This window comes from Pararge aegeria, chromosome 18, assembly GCF_905163445.1.
Source record: "Pararge aegeria chromosome 18, ilParAegt1.1, whole genome shotgun sequence".
Classification (NCBI taxonomy): Eukaryota; Metazoa; Arthropoda; class Insecta; order Lepidoptera; family Nymphalidae; genus Pararge; species Pararge aegeria.
The window spans coordinates 5,631,421-5,654,528 of record NC_053197.1 but is presented as its reverse complement, the minus strand read 5'-3'; the positions used below and the strand labels follow the sequence as shown (position 1 = coordinate 5,654,528).

The 23,108-nt window shown below is 34.6% G+C and overlaps 1 protein-coding gene across 2 annotated transcripts in view; it reads right to left on the bottom strand.

The window, feature by feature from the left end:
- LOC120631396 (spectrin beta chain) overlaps positions 1-23,108 on the bottom strand; it is an 84,054-nt gene that overhangs the window by 48,970 nt on the left and 11,976 nt on the right. The window contains exon 1 of one of the 2 annotated variants that reach the window (XM_039900943.1): positions 255-275. The exons of the other annotated variant lie outside the window; for it this stretch is intronic. The gene's annotated coding sequence lies outside the window, so the exon portion shown is untranslated. Of the gene's footprint in view, positions 1-254; positions 276-23,108 lie in introns of those variants that run through there. 2 annotated transcript variants of the gene reach the window in all.

Below are 23,108 nucleotides of genomic sequence, written 5' to 3'. Positions count from 1 at the left end.
AGAGCTAATAAGATTCAACTATTACACCGCCAGAGGTTACTTCAAAATATCCTTTACCTATCGCACAAAAATGCACAGGGCACTTTACGAGTAGATAAGCAAACGAAATCTTTAACAAAACCATAACATTTCGGTTAGCTATGCGGAGAGGCGCGTTAACGAAAAGAAACGATTACAAAACACGCTTCACCTTGAAATTTAGAATATTACAAACACCGTGCGCCCAAAACAAAACAGCTCGAGTAAACGCTTACTTCACCAAACACAAATATCGGGCCACCTTTCAGAATGTGCACATTCAAATTATTTTCGTACAATGCATATTGTTTTTCACAATAGCTATGCCGGTCGGTCCAAACTGCATACAGAATATTTTTAATACTTCAATGACGTCAGCTCGTGATTAGATTAGATAGTGACTATTCCGGAGCACTACCTATCGGCAAGACACTCCTTATCACTCGAGTATCTTCGAGTGACTAAATAAAAAAAATCATTGCGAACGATTAACGGCCAATTGTACATAAATTGTTATCAACTTTTCATAGACAGACTTTAAAATACTCGTGGAGACATTTAGTTGCAACTGGTAGCAAATTTTAGTAAATACGTTTGTTTCACTTTTAATTTCGCTTTTTGGCTTTCAGGTGTGTGAAAATTAGTACTTCAGTTTCTATATGAAGATCGCTAGAACTGACGAGATTTGTGCTATATTACCTATTGTTTTATAATATCTGTATATCTATATTTTTCTTTTCCTTTTGCATTTTTGGCTATTAGGTGACCCCAATCAGCTAATTGTACTTCATCGTTGCACGTGTATTGAAAGATCCAAAGAGGATGTAGGCCAGTTTTAAACAGAAGTCGTTCTGTTTGATAGCATTGAATTCTTAAAAGTGTGTGATGTTTAATATATCTTTTATAGAAGTGTGCGGATCTGACGCGGTAGGTCGGGGTATATTGTGTATGAGAATAGCAGATGAAAGTTTATATGGCAAAAAATTTACTTATCGTACGAGGGTATATTCAGTACCCACAAATATCATCAAATCCCAAGCACATAATTATGTGCACATACAATTCTTCGAAGTGGACTCATTTCAAGAGGCTCAGTTAATTGATCCGCGCTTGCTAACTGTCCTCAATAGCCCAGCCCCTTGACGCTTGAGCTCATACGTGCAAAATGTTTTAATTGAGTTTTGAAATGAGTCGCTTTGTTCTTTCAGCAGTCGAGGCGTTTGTTAACAATGAAATCGCAAAAAGGGTTTCCAAGTCCCAGCTGTTGTGCGAGTTCGAAACCTTTTAAGGTCAGCTTAGATCGATTTTAATAAGCATGAATTCGGGCTACCCATTTAGGGTTACGTTTTTGGGAATTTTCTATTAAAAAGAGTTAATTGCTTCTGTGGGAAACGAGTGAACAGCAAAAATGTGAAATGTACTTTGGGGACGCGCTACGCTGACCAAGTGCGGATTGTTACACTTCACACGCATTTAAGTATATAAGGACAGTTATATTAAACCTAATTACGTGGTTTGGCGTCACGTCTTTGGGTCGGTGGGGTGGTAACTAGCCACGGCAGCGGTAGCAAAGACTCTCACCAGACCAGAGAAAATTCTGATATTATAAATTATCCAAATGGCCCTTACCGCGATCAGACCCATGACCTCCAAATTTTGAAAGGCAGCGCTTTCCATTGCTCCAGGTCGGTCGACAGATAAGTTAATGATAATTCTTTATGTTGAAAGACAAACTTCCAAAAAAGGGAAAAGTTTCTCGTATGATGAAATATCGGTAGTAAATAAAATATTATATTAACTTAATTAGGAATAATTTCTAAATGCAATTGTTCATTGCAAAATTCAATTATTTTTGTTACCACGCCTACTCGTGTCAAGTCAGCATTGTGCTCGTCTGTGACCTTCCTTCACAATAGCCTAAATTAGTGTCGGAAGGTCGCTATGGCAATACAACATTTTATATAGGATAGTCTAACTAGTCATTACACATTACTGTAGATAACATAAAGTAGAATAGACATACGAGCCAAACATCGCTATCGCATCGCATGTCACGGCACTGGGAATTTGAATAAAATAAAAATGAACTGAATTTAATGCATTAAACTTGGTAACTTGTGTGGGATGCAACTTGTGTCGATACCCTAGCTGCATCACACATCCAGGCCACCTCGTCAATTGTTGGTGCGGATGCTACCAGTGCCTAGCAGGCCAAGAGGCGTAAATATGAAAACCTGGATAGCAGCTTCATTTTTGTGCCTTTTGGAGTAGAGACTTTGGGACCGTGGGGTCCGGAGGCACGAGCTCTTTTCAAAGAATTATCGAAAAGGGTTATCGAGTCTACCGGTGATCCTAGAGCGGGCAGTTACCTTGGCCAACGAATAAGTTTGGCCATCCAAAGGGGCAATGCTGCCAGCATCTTAGGAACTGTACCTCGCTGCGGTGGTTTCGAAGACGTTTTAGATTTTAAATAGTTTATTTTAGGTGATATTTATAAAACAATTATTTAAGTCTTATAAATAAATAAATATAATACATGAAACAGCAAAAAAAAAAAGATTCAAAAGTGCCTGTAATATACATATTTCGACAAAAGACTTTTTGACTTCGAACTTAATAAAATATTATGGCATCTTTTTAAGTTACGATACTTATGTAAGTAGGTACTTGTAAACTGTTTATCTGCTGATTAGTATGTCTCGTAGGAAAATAATGTAACATCAAATTTCTGCGAAAACTCTCGGATGATTGCAAAGATATTAAAAAACTAAAACAGATTTTGCAAAGCGAAACAAGTAATCTAATAAAACCTAACTTAAGCTTTACATTTTGTTAATTAACTTAAAAAAGGTTACGTGTTAACTACCCAATAAATCCATAATGCTAACCTTAGTATTAATAAGTACCTAATTAGCTTAGGAAAGCATAGATAATTATTACCCAGTAAAACTTTATTGCTACCTCTACTTTTTGGAAAAGAAGCGAAATATTACTTATAAATATAAATAAATATACTACGACAATACACACATCGCCATCTAGCCCCAAAGTCAGCGTAGCTTGTGTTATGGGTACTAAGATAGCTGATGAATATTTTTATGAAAATAATACACTTATAATATACAGATAAACATTGAAAAACATTCATGTTCATCACACAAGCATTATCCAGATGTGGGAATCGAACCCACGGCCTTGGACTCAGAAAGCAGGGTCGCTGCCCACTGCGCCAATCGGCTGTCATCGTTACTTAGTTTCCAATAATATTCTCTTTTCAATCAGCCTAGGGTTTTCGCAGCCTCGATTTGTCGAAGTATCTTGAGACATTGTCAATATAAATTGAAAGATTTTGTTTGCCTTTAGAATTACAATAACGGCACTGTTTACCTATAATGTTAGTTTAACTCTACTTTAACAGCTTGTTTAAAAGTTGACTCGCCGTCGCTATTTTTTTATTAAAACACAAAAATAAAATTAAACAATGGACAATAAGTTCTTTAATCATGGTGTGAAATCAACTTAAATCAGGACACGAGCTTAGTACCCACTTACCAAGGTTCCTCGCTTCAATCTATAGTTATAATACTGCATATGTGACAATTCCAAGAACACAAAAATGATGATTATTTCATTTTTGATGTCTATCTGTCCGTCTTAATGACTTTGAATGCAATTTAATATAGCTTTAATAGACACAGCTAAATTCTATCGTTTGGTCGATTTTCTTCCTGACTACGTTTCATTAAGTTAATACTACATCAACCAACCCGGCACGGGTATCTCCTATAATGAGAAAAGATATAGTAAGACTACCCTAATAGTTTTGTATTAACTAAAGAAATTTAAACACGCACTGACCTAAAGAAGAATCCTCCAACAAACTCGACCGTGTTAAGAGTTATATATACATATATACTTATATGATTTCAACAAAGAGTTTTGCTTTAGGTTTGGATTGTCTGTTTATAGCACAAATCCGTTATTGATGATAGCATCATACGAATGAGTCACTAGCTATATAAAACTCTACAAAAATAATATATATCTACTTGTAACTGACCAGTCTGCTCGATTACGACATTTTATTTTTATAAGGTTTGCATTCTACTTATAAATTGCCTAATCAGATGTATTAAGCAATTAAGTGTTCCTAACTAACGATTAATTTGTCAGCTTACACCTTATCATTAGTTTTCCATACAATTTCCATTATAGTTTTTCTCAAGAATTCTGCTATGAAATTGAGATTTATTTAATCGGACTCATGTCTATTGAATGAGTATCCCCTATATAAAATTTCCAAAGGGTGGAAATTTTATAGATCCTTAAACATGAGTTTTACTTTTTCAATAGTTAACTTAAATAAACATTTTAACTGATACAATTTAAAAAAATCATGCCCTCATTAGAATTTGAAAAGTTATATAGCCAGTCTAGTTTTAATTGGACGCTTGTCTTAGCTTTCTCATGCACTGGAAGGTTTTTTTAAACACGACTGGAAGATCTTACCGTACCTTACGGGATTACCGTTTACAGACAAAGTTCGTAACCTGACGAAGGACCAAAACATAGCATCAGAAACATACTTAAATTGACAATTATTAGACATAGCTCTTTTATAGCCCGCAACGAGTAACATAATATCTACTCGTAAGTAATGTCAATAGGCGAAATTAATGCGTCTTAATTTGTCTTCATTTCAAGGAACAAATGTACGGGACAAAGCGAGCGTGTTCAATAGACAAGGCGGTGGGGCCGTTGACCTGTGGAGGCAGACATGGCGTCGGCACACCATGGACTACTATTAAAAAGCCCACTATACATTAAGCTGGCATTACCCTACGGCCATTTGGAATAACTTCGGCTGATATACTAAGTTGCAAAGTAAAGGAAACTTAACAACAATAATTTTAAAGCTATTTCTTTTCATAAGGGTATTTGAAGAAAACTAGAGACTTCCTGCGCTGTCTGCTTGTCTGTCTTGCATTTTTTGTAAGTAAATATTAATCGATTCTATGTTTGATAACCTTCTAGATCCATCGTCAACATAGGACTTCTTCGCTCAGCTGAGAAGTATCTCATCAATAAGCCAGATTAGCTAGATGTAATAAACCTTCAGCGAAGTTCATCAGACCATCTTTCGACTGCATTATTTAATGAGCTCTAAGGGACTTTAATAGTTCAAAGTTGCATGCAAGGTTTGACCCAAACATACTAACACCCATTTCAAAGTAAATAAAAGTTTGTAGTACGGTATATTTATTTCAAAGCAATTCGTATCGGCTACCGACTGTTACAAGTTACGATTGACTTTGTTTTAAGCGTAAATAAATCTTCCAAGTGAATGGTATCATGATTGTCTTGACATTTCGATAAACTTGATATTAGCCAACATGTGTATCATCCTTGCCAAGCGACAATCGAGCTAAAAGTTAATAACCAAAACTATATACTAACCCATTGAGAAATAAGTATCCCGCAAAAGTGTCTATTGAAGTTGATAGTTGTTTTTAGATCTTCGCTATTAAGGGACATCCATATCGATTTTGTTGGCGAACTGAATTTATATTAGCATAGCTATCTCATCCGTATCTTCTCCATTTTATTGGCATTTTATAATGGTTCTTGACCATTCTCGACATTCTAGTTTGACCGGGATTACCAGTCTTAAACCAAGGACAATAAGGCACTACTTACATATTGTACCGCATTTAATCATAGTTTCTGGTCTTCTAGATAAATATGCTTGTTGAGTTTAGGTCAAAATGTTATTACTTAAGACATTTAAAATTCTATTATTTCTGTATGGATCAAGTAACGTTTGATTTCTCCTTTTAAATTATGTCGAACAATTATGAGACATACACATTCATACATTTTAACACATATCACAATTTAATTATTTTAGCACGTCTCGAAGGCAATGAGACGTACTTTGTGCTAATTAGCCTCATCATTTACATGCTTCGCATTATCTATCCTCGCAATAAGAACCTAGTGTGATCTAAGAATAACTGAATAATATTCATATTTTATCTGACTACTATATGACCCGTTGAAATTCGTACTACATATTATAATTGATGTCATTATAACTCTTCGTAAGAGATCTTATCAAACCAAAATTTTCAACAGTTTTGCAATCATATCTATAATCATTCAAGCTATTATTGCTTTTGACGGCCGACTGGCGCAGTGGGCAGCGACTCTGCTTTCTGAGTCCAAGGCCGTGGGTTCGATTCCCACAACTGGAAAATGTTTGTGTGATGAACATCAAGTGTTTTTCAGTGTCTGGGTGTTTATATTCGTAGTATATTTATTTATTATTATTATTATTATGTAACACGCAAAGGCTAATTATACTACCCATTAAAACCAATTAATTGCGCATAAAAATTTATGTACTAACTTTTGAATTTGGTAAAAAACTTAAGAAAATTCGAAAATGTTTCTTAGTTTCCAATTATTCATTTATTTCGTTCCACTAGTCTTAGGGATAACGCAAATAATTTAATACGCAATATTGTTTTCAATTTATTCGTAGGATATACGACATATTATTTAAAGAGAAGATGAGTCGACGAAGGCTTATCATAGACAGATTATTTATGTATCTTTACATTTTTGTATTTATGAACATGTATCAATACTCTTGGCACTATCCCGTTCTCTTGCTGTAAGTCCCATCTACAAAGGTTGCCTGTAAGAGATTGGTTGCAGCAATAAGGCCGCCTTTGCATGTCTTCATTGTGTACTGTATACTCCTTACTGTTTCTTTTCCTGTATGTTATACGTGCAATAAAGTGTTTTTTCTTCTTCTTCTTAGATCTTTATAACAGGTAGTACAACGGTTTCAAAGTTTAAGCAGTGTCTTGATGGTTATAATGGTTTTTGTTAGATGGTTTACTTTCGTGATTTACAGCATTGTGCAACATATCATTTGCAGTCTGCCAAAGTGGAAGTTTTACGTTTTCTTTACGGCACCTCCCTCATGCTTTCCCCGTCCATTAAACGCCTGAGCGTCATGCTATCGCCGGCACGAAGCAAGAGGGGACTTAATATATGGAACCTTCTAATCACGACAATGGCTTGTTTCGATTTTTATCTGTAACAACTATACAATACGGCCGAAAATCCAATGATAATTTGGCAAACACTAAGTGCTTCGGTCTCCAGTGTATTCCGGTCTGGAAAACGGAAATCCTGCTTCTACTGTAGAAGTATAAAGTCTAGTTACTTTAGAATAGTGTCTATAGTCATATTTTTTGCAATTGAATACGCGCGTGTTATTAGAAAACGTCCACCAATAAACGGGGCCTTTAAGAAAATAATTGACTCTAGAACATGTAAGAGAATGCTAGGCCGAAGAAATTCCCAAAATAATGAATCATCGATGCGTTAACCATCGGTGAATTCAAGATTTCCTGTATTCTAAAATAGCTCAAATGAGGCCAGTGGTATTAGCGTTATGATTCTATTTATAACCACCTATTTTACACTAAGAATGAACTTGTTTTTGTGCATTTTCAAACATTGTATTATTTATAAGTAGCTCATTGAAAAGGTGATAGCCCAGTGGGTAGGACTTCGACTTATCATTGCTTCATCGGTGAAGAAAAACATCGTGATAAAATCTGAATGCCGAGTTCTCCAAAATGGTCTTTTAGGTGTGTGCAGTCCCCGAATCCACACTGGGCTAGCGTGATGGGCTACCTTAACTCCTTCACATTGTGGGAAGAGACCTGTTCTCTGCAGTGGGCCAGTAATGGGTTGATATGATGATAATGATGAAACATTGTATTCCATCAATGACAAAATTCTTACCATAGAAAAAACTTCATTCAACATGATCCAATTTTTCTGAGTTCACTTAAAGTTTGGTGCAAAGAAATGGATACCAAAAATTCTGATTTGACTTTCTTCAGTTACGTAAATCGTAATAAAAGTTTTATAGACCGTTATGTCGTGTTTTTATCCGGAATTGATTAATGTACCGTGACGCGAATTGAGACAAATAATTGAAACTATTCACGAATTCTTATAAATCTGTAGAAGAATAATTTCTATCTAGAAAATATTTGGAACTAAGTAACTATACCTACTCCGTCGACGTTATAAATCGTGTTCAACCATTATCCAAAGTGAACGTCAATCGATCCTTAACTCTAGTTTCTAATGCCTACTTAACCCAAAAATAGTAGAGCAAAAAAATATGTTATCTACAGTACCTTATGTATTTAATCTATCTTTATTAATTATAATTAAACACCAACAAAAAGGCACCCACATAAAACATAAATGAGTCAAAACTCACAGGTATATAATACTTAAATATAATCTATACTTGCAAACGTATGCTTACGAACCATCACGAAAAACAATGACGCTTTATTACTATAATATTATATGCACGCGGTCCCGTTTCATTCAAAACCGCAGGAAGCAATGCGATTTTAATCACAAGTACCCTCATTAAAGGTGAGAGTGTCCTTAACACGACCCTTATTACCAGAGAGTAGAGTGCATTTTATGTAGTAACTATACTTACTGTCGTGTAACTGTTCCTGCGGATGCAGAACCTAGTTATTTACGGTTCGTCACAGTACACCGCGTGCCTGCCACGAACAGCCTAACCGTGTCTGCATTTTAACCGCACTCCGATCTCTGTTTTGTTTGTTTTTGTAATCAACCTTAGGCCATTATACTAGCTGGCGTTGAAAGATAATGTACAACGTCAGTCGTTAGCAGTACATGGGTTTCCATAAATTGAAACAATGTTTTCTAAATAACTTAACTCTTTCATCTAAGTTCCTAAATTCTTGTCCCTACGATTAGAAAACTGTATATAAAATGTTATATATATATAATATACTAGCTGTTGCCCGCGACTTCGTCCGCTTTTGTTTTTGTTTTTCGAAAGACTTGTGCCTCATAAATGTGGCAGCACTTTATGTATTTAGGATAGCTAAGCCTGGTGTAAAATCGTCAAACACTTTGGTCCCCTCTCCCGAGAGAACTGAGCTTAATTCCGGAATAAAAAGCATCCTATATTACTTCTAATATGTTCTTCCTTCAGGAATATGTGTACAAAGTTTCGTGATGATCGTTTTAGTAGTTTTTGCGTGAAAGCGTAACAAACAAACTTACATTCACATGTATAATATTAGTAGGGATAGGGATAATATAAAATGCGAGCTTAATTCGGTCTTATAAAAAATTGATAATTTTGGAATGCACAATGCGTTTGGCAACATATTTCACAAAGGTTTTATTCTCACGATCATAAAAATTTCGCAAAGTAAGGTAATTAAAAGAATTAAACCGCCGCGAATTCCAGCATCCAACTACTAGAAAATACTCATTAGCTCACTAAGAATCCACTTCACTTGTCGAGTCTTTCCGAAATTAACATTTTAGAAGGACTATGTTTGTAAAATCTCTGAATTATCTGCCTGTCAATCGTGATTGAAAGCAGAGTGATTTTATCTTATTTCTTTCCCTTAGATCTGTGATAGAGCCTATACCCAGTAGCGGGATGATATAACGATGACGATAATAGCACTTCTCTTATTATACTCAATCAAATTTCTTCTTTCTCACTGAATTCATAAATAAATCATTCATTATTTGAAATAGAAAATTACATAAAATAAACCAGTATTTGTTCGATAATTTTTTAATAAACACGAAACTCGTAACAACGAAAGAATAATATTCTTTTTGTCTGACTCAAGAGGAAATAACAATGACCTGGACACCTGGCATTTCGGCAATAGTTTAATGTTTTTATATCCCAATGAATAATTAAAATTAATCAAGCTCATAGAAGAGACTAGATTACGGCATTAAAATACCCTCTTGTTTTCGGCAATCGCCAGCCAATTCAGAGATATCCGATAAGACATGTGGACATTTTAATTTATAAGTAGTATAAGGTCTGAACAATCTGGCCGAAGCCCGAGGTTGGAACGAATTAGCGGACGAACTAACAGGTACTTCCCATGTTGGATGCGGTGCGCGGACGTATCCATTAACCCAAATATAGACCGCGCCCGAAGCCTTGCCTGGTTACAGTAAACTATTCCATCTCTTTCCAACATAAGAGGCACGGGCCTTGTAAATAAGACGGGATATGTGTTAATGAAGTGTAAAGATGGCATTGACCATCACTATTCGAAAGTTCAAATCTTATTTCGCCATTCAGTATCATTTCGCCATCACATCCATACATCCTCACAAAAATCTAACTTCATATAGCGTAGATAGTGGGAAATAATATAGAGTCGATGTATCTTGCGTGTAAACTACTAATTAGAAAGAAATGCCAGTATTTATGTTTTGGAATGCCGACTATCCAGGCAAATTGACAGATTAACACATCTGCACACATTACTGCAGTGACGAGTATATTTACTTTAATATTTTATGGTCAATACTAGTGCTACAGCCTCGGAAAGCAAAAGCCAAACTGAAACTGGTTATGCAAAGAGTGAATAAACATTCGCAGAAAATGTTAATCCAAACATAGAATTATCTTGGATTAGCAACCTGAATATAAAAATCTTTCCTTGGCCACTACAGGACACGGGTCTCCTTCCACAACGAGGAGGGGTTCAGGCTTTAGTTTAGCAAAGAGTGCATTATGAAAAATAAATTAATAATTAACTCATGAAGCAAGAAGCTTTTATTGAAGGCCTGGGAAACTCGGAAACTCAAATATGATAAAATAATTCTAATACAGAGATTCTAGATCATGATATTCATAATGCCTAATCAGTATGGATAGCATGACGTACGCATAAATTTATAGTCTCGCCAATAGTGCCGAAATTGTGTTAGCATGATTTCCCCACTCTCAATCTAAAGGGAGCCTCCCCTTCTATTAACCCTGTGACAATACAATCTATAGTCACTTATCGAACGGATATATCACTATATTTCCCGACAATTTATTTCGGTAGATGATTTTCACGAATAAACCCGGCGCTTTTATTTTTAAATTCGCGTAGGTACAGTCGCTCTCGACGTAGTGTTGGTAATGCTCGTAACGAGGCCAATGATTCTCACATCGTTTATGGCGACTGCAACGTAATTAACGTTTTTCAATTCAAAATATGATGTATTCTAGTAGATCTGTTCAAGGTCAGCAGATGCTTTCACATCGCCAACAAAGTGCAATATGAATCAAGTTGATTCTATGCAATCAGGATTCTAAGATTTGCTTAGACATAAAACAAAATAATAGCTTTTTAAAAGTAAGTATACTTTGAATTGATCCAAATAGTAAAGTTTTCTTGGTACCTATTGTAAGAATGATATGGTGTTGTGAAAGCGCAATATTTGGCTATTAATAAAATAACTGTCAGATTAATGCCAACCCCACTGACCAATTTGTTGCGGGAAACACGCAACAATTTTCTGATATCACTTTAAAACTTTGATCAAAACGTCATTGACTAGCAAACATATATTTAATCATTCAGTGAGTGAGTTCGTCATCCATTCAAATAGAACAGTCGTCATTATTGCAGCATCTGACATCTCATACCGTACGGGTGAGATATAAGTCAATGAGAATTCGCGTGGGCGTCGGCACTGAACTCTACTTGTGTTGGATTGACTACAGGATGGGTTACATTAGTTGCTACGTACAAGTGAACTTACCTTGCCTGGTTTCAGTAGGCGCTTATTATTTGCATACTTGTTACTCAATCTTCGAATTCAATGACAAGGATAATATTAACGTCAAAGTCAAAGTCAAAGTCAAAGTCAAAAATATCTTTATTCAAGTAGGCCCACAGGTGGCACTTTTGATGCGTACATAAGAACCACACGGTAGTGAGATGATGGCGATAACCACATTCGTAAACTTAAAACTAAAGCTACGAGGGTTCCAAACGCGTCCAGGTCTAAGAAGAAGCCCACAACAAACTTAGCCGGGTAACGTACATATATACCACTCTAACGGCCGATTGGCGCAATGGGCAGCGACCCTGCTTTAGACTCAGAAAGCAGGGAGATTGCCACAGCTGAAATATATTTTCAGTGGCTGGGTGTTTATATCTATATTATAACTATTTTATGTATATTATTCATACATATAACACAAGCTAAGCTTACTTTCGGGCTAGATGGCGATGTGTGTATTGTCGTAGTAGTCGTATATATTTATTTATTAAAAAACTTCTAAACAATTTTTAACGAAATTTTAATAAAATTGAAAAGCATTAAAAATAGTCAAGAAACTTGTGGGAGCATACATTGTACATATAAGACAAAAAACCACAAGAAACTGCGAATAGAAAAGAATAGGCAAAATATGCTTGATGACATCAGCTTAAAAGCTGTTTTATACATTTTATTACACTTTTTAAATTGAAGGGCAAGATATATTTTTCTGCATGTTGCAAAAGTGTTTATTACTTTGATATTTATAAAAACGATGTGTTCATAATATGTACAGTGCATACTGCATACATTTGCGCAATATCTCGAAAATATGCTTCTTGTTTATTTTTGCACTCCTGACGGATTTGGTCATTACTTACATTTATGGAACACAACTTTGCTAATTGTTGCGTTTAAAATAACATTATTATATAAGTTAGTTCCCATGCCACAGCGCTCTCGCATCTATATTTTCATAATGATTCTCTGACAACCATTCGTGCGGAAATAATCGTCTACACTTCTAAGAAAATCGTGCTCTCAATTCGAGCGTGAATGTGTGAAAGAGCGTATTTCTAGATAACTGTTAATTTGTTTTATTGATAATGAATTGATTTGTGGATTAGCAGCGCAAGATTGCAGTACTTATATTTTTTTTATTAAAATAGGCTAAGTAATATTAAACTAAAATAAATATTCTCAATTTTTGTATCCCAAGAATCGATTGTAAATTTATGTTTCTTTCTTCATGCTATAGCATTTTTTTTTTGAACTTTTAAAGATAAATAAAAAAGTTACATTATACACCGCGATATTTTTTCTAACTAAATAGACACTTTATTTACTTTTAGACTAATTTACAAAATATTCATGTTAATTTAAATTAATTATAGCTTAAAGTTTTACAACAGCAATATTTATCAAAAGCCATTCAGTAGTTTCTGCGTAAAAGAATAACAATCATCCAGACATCCATACATCCTCACAAACTTTCATGTATATAATATTAGTAGTCAGATGTATAGAAATATATAGAAAACTAAGTTTAGCTAGCAGCAGGTACAATACATTGATTTCGATCGCACTTTTCCACATAAGGAGTAGTTAAGATTCACAGGTCTATTCGGCACAGTGGCATTATGGCTGATGATAATGACATGACATAAGCGCGGTGACGTCACCGGGCGTCGGCTCTCCGCAATGTGGCGAAGGCCGGCGTGGTTAGCGTCTGACCGGTTTTTTAAGCGAGACATGCATTACGTTGAACTAGTGTTGCCCAAATTCAGTCTTGGTCTTGCAGTCTTGGTCTTGTTCTTGCGTTTTTGCAAGACCAAGACCAAGAACAAGACCGCGTATTTTTAGCAAGACCAAGACCAAGACTGACCGTGCAAGACTTGAGCAAGAACAAGACATAGCCTGCAAGACTCTTGCGTCTTGCAGCTAGGACTTAGCGCTATTTCACGGAGTAGTTAGGTGTAACAGTTCGGTGTATAGGTAGGTAGGTACGCTTAGGAATTCTATGAGACGCAAAAAACTATATCAAAGAATATGAAAAACTGGACCTATGCGCATTACGACTAATACCATAAACATAGCGAATAAAAAAATATCTATTAAAATCAAACTGAGTGCATGCATAGTTATGTTTTAACCATCGGCACTTTGATAATGCGGCATCAAAGGTTTTGTACTTACTTCTCAAAGAAATTTGCCGCTTTTCGGAAGTACATGGTTATGATACACGCGCCGGCGCCGCGCTTCTTTTGAAATCTAAAACAATCGTTGCCGCCGCGCCGAAATCATAACATTTGACACTATTCATGCAAAATAATTTCGAATTTTAAGAGTACCTACAGGTGTTCCAAAGAATAAATAAGTTTCAGATTGGTGATTTTAGATTGGTGGAGGACGCATGAGACAGAGTATCCGATTTTATCGAAAATGGCCCGTGATTTTCTCTCAATACCTGCAACTTCAGTACCTGCTGAGAGGTTATTTTCTAAAGCATCATTAGTAATTAGAAAACATAGAAATAGGTTAAGTGATGAGTCAGCCAGATGGTTACTTTGTATTAATTCTTGGTCAAAAGAATTGATATAAAGTATCATAACCTAATGATAAAGCTGTTGATTTGTGTTGTATTTTATTTTTTATTCAAATAAATGATAAATCGTAAAACTCTTTTATTAAATTTCTTATAAGTTGAGGGTTCAATCTCTTTCTAGACAGATAAGTATTGTTCTTTAAAATACAGTCAAGTTATTGTAATTAATTTGTTTTTTTACATGTTTTAGCAAATGTAAGCTTATAAATCATAAATGTTTATTAAGAAACAGTTACTTCCATGGAAAAAGACATATAGCTCAGTTGATTTTTCGAATTTCTTATCAAATCTTCAGTTATTTATTAATCTGCTTGATCTTTACTATGGCTATGTTAATTCAAGCTCACAATGTTCCAATTCTAATACGTTTTTCTAAGATTTAAAGTAAACTTTAATAAATAGTAATAGACTAATAGGTAATTGCAAGACTTGCAAGACTCTTGCTGCAAGACCAAGACCAAGACCAAGACTGGGAGCGCAAGACCAAGACCAAGACCAAGACCAGGTGTATTGGCGCAAGACCAAGACCAAGACTGGCTAAGTCTCGTCTTGTTCTTGCATTTGGGCAACACTACGTTGAACGCTCGCACTACTACCAATGTATCGTCTGGTCTGTCTTTGCTGTACAATTTGATCTAAAGATTAATTAATATCGACACTTTAGAACATTATTGCTTTTGATTACTGACCCGATAGGTGACCCGTTAACCGCAACGAAGCCACATACTCCTAAATTATTATATATTTTTTTCTAATTCTGTGTTCTCTTGTTGTAGTATGTTGTAATTTATTTATTGTGGTAAATAAATATTTATTATTATTAGAATTATTCGAGATTTACTCTCACGCCCGTGTTCAAAATAAATACATATCAATATTTTAACAATTTTACAATATTTCAATTAAAAGAGTCTATGGGATCAGCTATTTAAAAGGCAAAAATATATAACGCGGTAATTTGGTCAGATTATAAATTAATGAAGTAGGTAGCTAACACAACATTCTTGGCATATAGTTGGATGACTTTCACAGTGCCTCACTATCTTACAGGAAGTGACTCCCATTAGCTTCTTTACGGATATTGTACCGTAACGCTTCCAAGGCACAGGTTTGCCGGTGATTAAAAAACTAGAATTGGAGCTCTACATATTTCACGCATTCAAAACATCAATACGCATGTAATATGACCAGATTTCGTTATTGGGATCAGAGATAACTAAATTGCTGAATATCTTACTACCTAATATAGTTGAAATTTCACATTGATAATCTTCCAGAGACGTAAGTCCTAAAGCTCGCTTGAAGCTGTATTTTAATATCATTGCGGACTTTCAGCATTATAATCCCTATTTTAGGAACGTCAAGGTATGTCATAAACCGTTATAAGCGATGGTAGTGAGCCCACTTAACTAAGGAAAATAGTAAATGACTTTCACAATGTAATAAAAGAATCTAAATATTTGGCCCAAAACCGAATATTAGACAGAGTAATAAAAAATACTCATAGGTGGAACTAAAAGCAAGAAGCATTTTCAAGTCAGTGCCAAGTAAAATTTAAAATTACTAAGTAATCGCGTAACAAATATACACAGAGAAAAAGCATACAGTCGAACTGATAAGCTCCTCCTTTCTTAAGTCGGTTGAAAAGTACCTTAATTCCTCGTCTAAGTTCTACCTCACAAACACTTCTAATTTGAGTTTAAAGGCAAAATTATTTTCTTAAAACACACTTATAATAGGCTTGTGACTCTTTAGCGTCAGAACTACTTTCATGGTGCTTTGCGGAAACTAAAAGTCGAAGCGACATGTTCATTATATAACTATCTCTATCAGTCATCCAGGAAATAGGCGCAGAGAGAAATTCCAATTTCCCTAAAGCGGAAGTTGCAATTGCAGATTCAGTCTTATTGAAATCAGGTTCGCTTCGAGACGCGAGTGCAGTGGCCACGCCCGAGTATGCTCTCGGCTTCCATGTAACGATGACGTTATCCACCTATTTAGGTCAATATAACTCATGTCAATTAAAAAAAACATACAGTCAGTTTTATTTCTGAAGCTATAAAGTTTTGGCTTGCCAAAACTGTTGTTTTTTATTTTGATGGAAAATGTAAAGCATTAGTAAGTAGCCTTCTCTGGCGCATTGGTGATGGCTACAATCCCAACTTACTAAAATCATATTATTTCCTGCCATATCTCACTTACATTGAAAGAATTCAGAGTTATGAGCTGAACTTGCAGTTCCCCAGCATCTTGTCTCAGGATAATCTGCTATCTGCTTTCTGCTTTATTGAACTTTGCTTAGCAGTAATGTTAACCCTATTAGGGGTGAGGTTATCAAGAAACGCGTCCCAACTCATAACAGAACACACCGCAAGGATATTACGTTAATAGATAAACTTTAATCACGATGTCGTTTTTCTAGCGATTTATAAAGGGATTACTGTCGTAAATACCAGACGTTACCAATTTTTTGTTACCGCCGGTCGGACCTGTTATAAAACTTGTAAGGTTTCTTATCAAGTAAGAAGCCCTAAAAATGGGTGATGTTAAAAAAAGAGCTAAAATACGAGTGCCTCTGTACAGTGACTCGTGATGGCCAATGCTACAATATCACGTAACAACAGAGTGTAAAGATAGGCAGGACACACAAAATTCAGGAGTCAGTCATTTTACATTGTGAGAGGGGAGAAATGTTGTACCACCTCCTTTGTCGGCCTGCTCGGTCGGGTGCTTGGCTGCCTGAAGTAGTACGTGACAAATCAAAGCTACAAAATAAAGGCTTTTGAGTTTGGAGAACTTTGATGTTTGAAACTCATTGAAATATGATCCATGGAATAAAGAACATTGTATTAATTGAGAATATTTTTTTTTTATTGACTGCGACATTAAAGTGGAATGTAAGAACTTGGACGTGGATGAACGGAAAAAATATTTAAACGCTTCTTTAGTGAACTACTTCAACAGGGAAACCGGAATTAAAAAACTATATTTCACGATCTATTTTCTTTGGCAACAGCCTTCACGAAGGTCGATGTTAGCAAATACCTACAAGCGTACCTAAAAAACCGCAGATGACGTACAAAATAAAACAGCACAGTGGCTACTTTGCTGCAAACGTTCGTGTTAATAGAGGGTTATGAATTATTTACGGCGACTCAGCAACGGTGAAACTGCAAATTTCTTTCCCGCAGACGTTTTAATTAATCTACGTTTAAAATATCTTATGGAACCGCCACAGGCTTATGTATTATTTACTTTACCCCAAGTAATAAAATGTAGTGACCGAAATTATTATGAGCACATTTTATAATATGTGGACTTTCATGAGAGGTGTTCATTCAAGCACGCATTTATTTCGGATTTGTGGTTAAGACCAGTCTCTGGCAATATGCTATCCACTCAAGACCCTGTCTGTGTAAAGCCGGAACGGAGAAAAAATATTTGCTTACAGTTTGTATGAGCTCGTGTACATTAATAAATAAATTGTTCAGCTTTATTATAATGATGGATATGTATGCTGTATGATATTTGAAAATATAAATAGCATCAATAAACACACCGGGGACCGCTGTTTTACCATCCGCTGGCAAATTGATAGATTCTCTGATTAATATGGCCTCAAGCAATATACTTACAACCAAACAATATGAACGTTATCTGCATAACGAATACTCAGCCTTGCCGTCTGGTAAACTAAACATTGAGTGTGTACAAAGAGATTTAAACATTATACCCACTTATGTATTAAGACTATAGGAAAAGCTAAATATTATTAACCAACATTATCGAGCCTATCTGTAGCTTTCACGAAAACTTTTGGACGTCTCCCATTTATGCAAAACATTGCTAAAAAACTTAAAAACTGTTATGTTTACAGACCACTGTCTAAGATTGCTTTCAAACTAAAAATCTTACATTCATATGGCTTTGTTTCAAAGTCGTCTTAAATATATGCATTTGTAACGAAACGTATTTGTTTAATAAGTAATTCAAAAACCTTATTATCAAACAAAACATTATTAAGTTTATTGATTCCCCAGCTAAACTTTGAGAATGGTTTTATTAAATACTATGCATAAACAAACAACAAAAAATTTCCTATAATGTTTAATTAAAATATTTTAGCATTGCTAGTGTAGATAGATTCTATAATCTATATGTAAAATATTTTATGGAATACAGGACACTATTTACCAGCTGGCTAGGCTGGGCGAAGTGTAAAGACTTTCCAATAAAGTAAAAAAAATGGGAGATATAGACGTGTAATGCTATAAATCAATCAGATTGATCAATATTTCAATACTAAGGAAGTTAATATAAAAAACTTCACATGTATAAAAATTATTATGAGTCACTAACATATTACACCTAAAAGTGAGTTCTACCCCATCCAGCCCTGCCATTCCGAGAACTGCAAAACGAACCCTCATACTTGTTCAGTTTAGTACAATATACATATTTAAAAATAATCCCAAAGTAGGTAAAACCGTCTGAACCAAAAGGGCACTTTTCACGCTGTAGTAATATTTGTCAGCGAGAATAATATGGTAAATGGACTCACAAGAGCATGAGTTCATACAATTTCAGTACGAATATAAGCTATACTGATATTATAAAGACTAACAAATTGTTCTTTTGTAATCGCTCTGAAGTCATAGAAACTGATTTTAATAATTGTTTCACCGTTAGAAAACTATTTTATCTCAAAAATGGGCTATATTTTATTTCAGTAATAAATAAAAGTTTCAGCCTTAAATAATAGTATTTGTAAATACATTACCGAGGTGCTTTATCTACGTACCAGGTAGTAGTATTTACGATGTACCTACTTGATATAAAAAAGGCTGGTTTTTAGTAGATCATCAAAAGTTCAGGGAGCAATTTAATAATGAGAACAAAAATCTCATTTTAGTATCGAGTCATTGGATAGAAGCTGGCTTTACTTGACGCATTTCCATTATATATTATGAAAATTAAGCTTAATTTGCTATACTTCGCGAATAGCAGGAGAATCTGTATGGTGTGATTGATAATTTCTTCAATCTTTATACTCTATATACTTAATAAGAATTATTAAGTATATAGAGTATAAAGATTTTTGTTGCAAAGTCAATATCTACTTACGGTGCTCCGGTTTCAAAACGAAACGTACATTGCCGAAGATCTGTTTGGTGTGGAGTATAAAGATTGAAGAAATTATACATTACACCATACAAGTTCTCCTGCATTTCGCGTAGTATTATATAGCAAATTAAGCTTAGTTTTCATATCATATTGAGTAATTTTTATGTAGCAAAATCTTGACTTTTATAGCATGTTATTAAGACGTATTATTTTAGAGAAAACGAAAATCTTAATAACCTATACGTAAGGGGAGTATAAGACTACGAGTAAGGTAACCGAACCATCGTTAACACGAGTGAAACCGCGGGGAATAACTACAGTACTGTATAAGTCTAGATAGCTGGCCACACGTACAGAGGACGGTTTCAGACCAACCAAGTACGGAAACGGCCCAGGAAGGAAGATGCCCTAGATGTATACATTAAGATAAATTTCAGATTGTACATTGATATAATATACCCTTCTGACTAAAATGGGTCAAGCATAACTGTACACATTGCTCGTAAAGGCAAAAAGAACTGTTTGTTTCATGTTTATTAAAGCGCAAGGCCTATGAGTGCATGTCATTAGGCTTTCGACCTCGCTGCCGCATTATTTGTGATGGTGGGAGTTTTATGCATACAAACAATTTTAAAGACGAGTAAGATTTAAAGTTGCAATTTTATTCTCGTCAGCAGCACAATATAGTAATTTTGAAACCTATGTTCCACCGGAACGAGATCAGCTGTTAAGTATTGAACTGTATGTAAGGAAACACTGAAAATGAATAAAATCCTTAGAAATTCTTTAGCTTTGAATAATTTTGTGACTGTAATGATAAAGATCGTGCACAGGGTCAAGTTAAGCAAGCATATTATAAAAAATGGAGCAATCTTTCTCCTGTGCAAGTATAAAAAAAAATCTCAACAAGATTGCTTGGAAATTATGCGAATAATAAATAAATGTCTTGAGCTTTAAAATACAACAGGAAATGTAAATAGGGAAAACAAGTTGTTGGGAATCTTCGACGTGTGAAAATAACTAGGTTTACGGTATTCTTTCGTAATTCGAAGTTAAAGGGGTTGACGCGACGATAAAAACATGGCATTTAAAAGGTTTCCGTGTATATGATCCTCATGTGGGGAGAAAACACGAAGCGCTTTGATCATTTTATATGAGTGGCATATTAATACCTAAAGCTGTAATTATAGAAAAGGTTATTAAAATTATTAAAAAGTTCCACTTTACGTTAATCATATTAAACTAAAACTCATTAAAGTTTAAACATAAGGAGGATTCAGCTTTTGATCATCAAAAGGACAAGACTTCAGAAGAAGATTTCAGAAATGTTCATGTTATTTTTAACATTGCATCATAGTTCATTCATAAGATGATATCACGGTTAGTACTAGCATGGGAAGATGACCGTAAGCCGACTTGATTGCTACAAATTGTGCCTAACGACCGACAAATTGTTCTTGTGGATTGAATGCTCCATTCAACGTCAAGTTGACTTAAGCTATTTACTCCAGTTAAGACCAATGTACAGCATAACATTCATTTATGAATTGTACTTTAAACGTTTGAGAATAATAACGCAATTCGCATACTTGACCCCTTAAAAGGACAGTACAAACAAGCTTATCTCTAAAAAATAAACTTCTATCTAGGATGTCAAAGGTAGTTTACTATGCTTCGGCTGGACATTATTTAACTATTAAGTAAATAAAATAAAACTTAGTATTCTTGTATAGAATTGTCACCAAGTCCAGAATTGTTGACGGTTTGCCACGAATCTTTATAATATGCAGTTTCGTAAAGTCCAAATATATAAATGTTAAAATTCATAACAATTACTGAAATAACGGATAATATAACCAACAGAAACATTAACAACAAAAGTGAAAATAAAATAGATTTCTAGGTATGTAATTCTAAATTCAAATCATTGTTATAGCAATCAATCAACATTATAACCTTTCTCGATGAATGTATAGATATCAAACATGGAATTCATAATCAACAATGAATGGCTTTCACGTCTTTGACATATGGACACCAGAACGTGTATAGATAAGTACCTACCGACACTATATTTATGTTATAGGCGAATATGTACAGAAAGCGGTTGTTACGTGAGGCGGCGAGTGCAAGACGTGTACTGGATTCAAGTTCATCGACCCCTATAGAGTAGGACTCAGGACTCCCGGCAGAATAACAAACAAGAAATTTAAACACCACTGCCGATTTAAAATTCCAATTGCCTTACCCGAACTTGCAGCGACATCAAAAGAAAAGTTACATTGAGGAAAACAACACGACGGTTTTAAATGCAGAAAACCTACATTCATAAAATGCACCGTAGAGGAAAATTTAACATTTCTCTTGGGTCTTTTCGAACTAAAAGTCACCCAATTCTATCACGTATTGCTCAAATTACTGCATTACACTGGGAATTCCAATAGACTGTCAAATTCTGAAGATTGCATTGAGTGCTCCACTCACTTGAAAATTAAGCATTCTTCCGCTTTTAAACCAGAATAAATACTATTCAAAAATCTTAAAATACATAACGCTCATATTTAGTCATAATAATGTTCTAAGATCCACAGATGTTAACGTGCGTACTGTTCTATCATAACACGAAACAACTTCACAAAAGAAAGCAAGCAATAATAAAGCTCGAGTCGAAAACAAGTTCTGTATTACGAAGCAGCAATCGCGCTATACAATGGCACCGTTGCAGTAAGAGTACTTTAGAAAGTCTACGTGCACGGCCCTTTGTTAGCACAATTAACGTTTTGGTTGCTCAGACATAACTGAGCACACTGGGCACTGCTCAGTAGTGTAAAGAACGCTATTTTTATGGCGATATTAAATATTAATAAACTATTTTGTAGTTTTTTAGAAATGCTACTGAACTTCTTAATATTCAATGATTTAAAATCAATAAAATGTTGCTATAATTGCACTTTCATCGTCGACAGTAATTATCAAATTAACTAAAGTATTATTTTTTATTACATAAATATATTTTTTGATTTTATATTTAACATATTATGTATGTACTAAAAACGTATTTCAGCGTTGCGCTATAAAATGAGATTTACAAAGCACACTCTTGCGAATACAATTTTTTTACATAGATTAAAATTTATGGGTTTAAAATCAATAAAATGTTGCTGTATTGCACTTCCATCGTCGCCAATAATTATCAAATTAACTAAGGTATTATTTTTTAATACATCAATATATTTTTTTCGATTTTATATTTAACATATTATGTATGTATGTACTCAATTAAATACGTTTTTCAGTGTCGTGCTATGGAGAGATTTGCAAAGCACACTCTTGGGAATACTATTTTTATACATAGATTTGTTTAGTTTATAATAGTTTGTAGGTTATATCACTTTAACTAAATCGTTATTCACGCTACCGGCTAGCCCAAATGTATTTTTAGATGTCTATTAAAAGCAGATTCCAGGAGCACTGAGCAACGGCGAAATGTACTTATGCTTTTTTAATCAACATTTTAATAAAATTTGTATTAGAACGTTGTTTCAATTTCGAACTTCAAAAATGTTTATAAATGAAATGCAGACTTTGTAAAGGACTCACCTATTTTACTCTTTTAGTCCAGCATCGAAGGCAAGTAAATTAAATTTAATTACATAATAAACAAAACCGGTATTTGAAAGCTCAAACTTAAATT